At 37.5% G+C, this 5011-nt stretch overlaps 1 pseudogene; it reads right to left on the reverse strand.

The window, feature by feature from the left end:
- Nucleotides 1-2726: 2726 nt before the first annotated feature.
- LOC126079048 (olfactory receptor 2T33-like) lies at nt 2727-3705 on the reverse strand (annotated as a pseudogene).
- Between the last annotated feature and the right edge of the window lie 1306 nt (nt 3706-5011).

The raw sequence follows: 5011 nt of genomic DNA on the forward strand, positions 1-5011 counted from the left end.
CAAACAATAAAAGGTATTATATATTTTAACTCATATCTTCACAGCTATTGCTGTCTAAGAAACCACCACGAAACTTGGCGGTTTAAAACAATAAGTTATTATCTCCCCAGGAGTCTGGGTTGAGTGGTTTGGTTCTTTGCTGGAATGTCCGTTTTGAAGTTGCAATCAGATACTGGCTGGAGTCATCTGAAAACCTATTGGGCTGGATGTCCAAGAATACTTCTTCACTCCCGTGTCTAGTGCCGCAATGCTGCTCCATGGGACCTCTCTCTCCAGCAGACAATTATGGGCTTTTTATGTGACCTACAAGTTCTTGACTGAGTTCTCAGCCACTCTACTTGGTGCCATTCACTGAGAAAGAATTTTCTGCAGATTTCCTGGACCTACTTGAGGAGCTGGGAGGTTAATTTCTAGCTAACTCAGACAGAATTGTGCTGTCCCTTACATTCCCTGGTTTATTCAGAGTTCTTCTGAATCCTCACCTTTAGGGGCCTTGTAGTTTATCTCCTGTTGTCCATGAAACACAGAGCCATGAAAGTTGATACAGCATTGTTTTTTTATTTCCTTTGACTAATATTCTGGTAAAGAAGCTACTTCCTTCTGCATTATTTTTCTAATTACTGTTTTTATTTGTGTATGTGTGTGTCTGTGGTATATATATGCAGTTCTTTAATGCATGAAAAAAAAACTTAGATCCACATGCCTGTAATCTGTTTCCAAGTCTGTCTATCTATCTGTTCAACTAGCTCTGTGTGTTGGTTATGATACCTCATCTGCCATGTTTCCAGGCAGTGAAGTCTCTGTCATGTTATTTTCACATTACTAACTTAAATTTAATCTTGATTATATATATATTTTTAATTTTAGGAATGCTGTTTTTACAGACAGAATAGCTGTATATCAGAGAAGCTAACTTACCCAAGGTACCTGTTCTTAGTTGACTGATCCCAGACGGCAATGCCTGGCCTTCTCACAGAAAAATCTAAGTGGTTTTTCCTCAACCACATTGTTTTTGATTTTTCACTTCTAGAACATCTTAAAACTTTAATCAAAGCCAAAGTGGTAAGACTTCTCTGTAATATAAAATAATTCTAAACAGATAATAATATTATATTCAGAACAATGGTTCCAGATTATATGAAGTAGGGAAAGAGAATTATAACCCCTTTTATTCAAATGTAGTTGATATCTTTATTATGGGTTTTAGGTAACACATATATTCACCTAAGCACTATTCCAGTGTGTGTATATGTGTGTATGTGTGTGTGTGTGTGTATCCACAAAGCACAGCAGTTTAAAATAACAATTATTTATTTTGCATATGAATTTGCAATTTCAGCAGGTTTCATCAGGGACAGCTCATCTCTACTCCATGCAACATCAGTGGAAGTGGCTCAACTGGGAGCTGAAAGATACACTTGCATGATGTGCCACCAAGGACTGAAAAAAATGGCTTTGAATTTGGCTGGGCTCTCAGCTGGGGATGTGCACTAGAAGTCTTGGTTTCTCTCTTTGTCACAGCATGGGGATTCTATAATTGCACTAACACAATTACTCTTCAGACACTTCTTAAAATAGGAAATGGGGCAGCATACAGTCACTTGCAATTCTGCAATTCTGGTAGAAATTGTTGCCAGCTCCTTAATTAAGATTCAGTGTGATTCTCTGGGAATTATTCTACATGATTTTTGCCTCTGCTTTCTGAGTCACCCTTGCTCTACCATGAGAAAACTGAGTAGTCACCTCAATCAGCTTACTCCTTAGACCAAACTAGTGATATTTCTGTCAGAAAAACATGATTACAAACATTGTGAGTTTTCCATGAATCTTACTGGAATTTACTCCATTAGACAAAACCCACAACTACCAACCTTGGGCTTCCTACGACTCTGCTGCACTACAGTGCCCTAAAACATTTTAGTAGTCCTATTTATTTTTAACTAAAGAGAATCTACAAGACTCTCAAGATTTATAGAAGGTCTTTTGTCTCTTTGGATGTTTATTTAAGGTACTGTGTCTTAACTCGTCCTGAAGCCTTAATAAATGATTTTAGAGTCACAACTTGTGTTGGATCTTTGGCCTGAGGCCCTTTCTTAATTTGAGACTTCTTCGCTGAAAGTTTTATTTTTGAATCCACTGTGTACTGACTCCTTTGTACACAATATATTTTTTTCTTCAGCTCATCTCTCTGCTCTTACGTTTTAACATAGGTCATGAAAAGCCCATTAGCATTTTTATATTCTGTCTGGAAGTTTCTTTAACAAATCTTCCCACAGCAACATTTTGCAAATATTTCTTGATATTTTCTTACGTATTTTATGTTTGATGGCCACATTGGGTCCTTATTTCATGTGAATTTATTTTATCTTTATTATGTGATTTAGGATCTACGTTTTGTTTTCAAAAGGTATTATCCCCATCAAAATTAATGATTTCCATTATTTATCAAAAATACAAATTATACACGTATCATATGCTATTTATAAACTCAATCAATCATACTTATTGTCAGAGCCCTAATTTCAGAGTAAAAACACCACTGCAAGTTATGACAGGAGGACAAATATAATTTTTAATTAATTTACCATATATAAAAATAATCATATAGGAACAATGCAGCCAGATTGGCAAAGTAAGAGCAAAATAACTTGATACAACACAAAAGAAGAATTTAAATGGGATGAACAAAATAACAAAACAGTATTTTAGAAACGTAACCTGTAACCAGTTTGGTTGCTGCCATTTTGGCAAATTATGCTCAGCATTGATATCACATAAAATGTTTTTCCAGCCACCTCCTCAAGGCCCCCTTGACTTCTTTGTTTCTCACACTGTATATAAGGGGGTTCAAGACAGGTGTGAAGATGGTATAAAAAGCTGAGACCACCTTATCATGGTCCTCTGAACCGTTAGATTTGGGCCTCATGTAGATAAACATGATGGTGCCGTAGAAGAGTCCCACAACCACCAGGTGAGAGGAGCAGGTCTTAAAGGCTTTTTTCTGCGCTCCAGCTGACTGCATGTGGAGCACTGCAGCCAGGATAAGGCTGTATGAGGCCAAAATGAGAGACAAAGGGATCAAGAGCATCAGAATGCAGCAGACATACATGAAAAACTCAAAAATTGTGGTGTCAGCACAGGCAAGGCTACCAGTGATGGTGCTTCACAAAAAAAGTGATTGATTTCCCGTGAGTGACAGTAAGGGAAGCTCAAGGTGGCACCAGCCTGCATCAGCCCATCGATCCCTCCCAGGAGCCAGGAACCTGATGCATGAGTAAACAGAGCTTCTGACTCATGAGAATGGGGTAGCGCAGTGGGTGACATATGGCCACATAGTGGTCATAGGACATGGCCATTAAGAGGAAGAATTCACTCCCTCCCAGAGTGAGAAGAAGGAAGATCTGGACTCCACAGCCAGTGGGAGAGATAGACCTAGTGTCCATCAGGTAGTTGGCTGCCATTTTGGGAACGATGGTGGAGACCAGCGGCATGTCCATGAAAGAAAGCTGGCTAAGCAGGAAGTACATGGGCATGTGGAGTTGAGGGTCCACATGAATGAGAATGATCATAAATAAGGGTATTGCCCATCAGTGAGGTGATGAAGATCATAAGCACCATGGCAAACAGGAATAGGTGGATCTGTGTGTGGTTAAAGAGCCCTAGAAGAATGAAGTTGATTCCTGTGGTGCCGTTTGCCTTGACCATGGCTCTACTGGTGCCTGAAAGATGTAAGAATGATGCAGAAATGAGATTTGTTTAAAAGGAAGCTTGTACATATCTTTATGAAAACTTGATCAAATGACTTGGGAAATCTCAGACTTGGAGGACTAATTACTACTTTAATCTTCCACTTACAAACAAGATTTTTGCCATAGCATACTACTATCCATCTCTGCTGTTACTATACATTATTTTTTATTCACACAAAATTAGACAACATACATATACAGTGGTACAAATTATACCTCTATTGTTTTTTAATAATTTGTCAGTATGCCACACATAATTTACTCATGGCGTTACGAAATGTTACTTATGCAATCCGAGTTCTTTACACTTTTGGTATTTCTATATTGAAGGAAATTCAGGTTTATGCACTTTAGTAGGTATTGAGGAGATATGCCTATAGTTATTACTTTTGCATGTGTTTTAGATATTTGCTTAATGTATTCTCACATGATTTTCTTCAATATCAAGACAAATTAAAATTTCAAAAGTTTCAAAAAAATTACAACCAATAAAACTAAGTTTGATGGGGAAAAAACAAAAGCAAAAATTCTCTATTCCACACTTACATGCAGCCTGTGCTCTAAACACACTAGGCTTTCAGCCACCACAGATACTACTGTACCCATCACCACATCATTTATATTATCATGACTTGCATTCCGGATCATGGTGCCTACATCTCGTTAAGTTTAGAACCCCCTCAACATTTAAACTTTTATGTATTATGTTCTTAAACAATGCTGCTGGTTTTAATTTATATATCCATTCTAAGGGAGCCCTGGTGGCACAGTGGTTAAGTTTTCCGCAGCTAACCAAAAGGTTGGCAGTTCAAACTCACCACCCACTCCTTGGAAACTCAATGGGGCAGGTCTACTCTGTCCTATAGGGTCAGAATTGACTTGACAGCACAGGTGTTTTGGTTTTATCCATTCAAAAAAAGTTAATAATTTCATAAATGAACATAATTCATATTGCATGCAATTTTCATGTAAATTTGGACATCAATAATCTTATGCTTTTAAAAGTAGAAGACAAAAACTAATCCATTAATTATGACTTATCCAAATGATATTCTCATATAATGAACCTGAGGTCCAACATCTCCCACAGGTAAAATACACAGGTACTCATTCACTTTCAGAATAGCTTCTCTTTTCACTAGAATCTATAACTTCCACTTCTTTTACGTCTAAGTATTTTTGGTGGTAGGAATGGGTGCACATGTAAATGGATTCACCTATTATACTTAGGTAAGTGGTGTCTTTTGCTCACAAATTCAAAT

Source organism: Elephas maximus, chromosome 7 (assembly GCF_024166365.1).
Source record: "Elephas maximus indicus isolate mEleMax1 chromosome 7, mEleMax1 primary haplotype, whole genome shotgun sequence".
In the NCBI taxonomy this organism is placed as follows: domain Eukaryota; kingdom Metazoa; phylum Chordata; class Mammalia; order Proboscidea; family Elephantidae; genus Elephas; species Elephas maximus.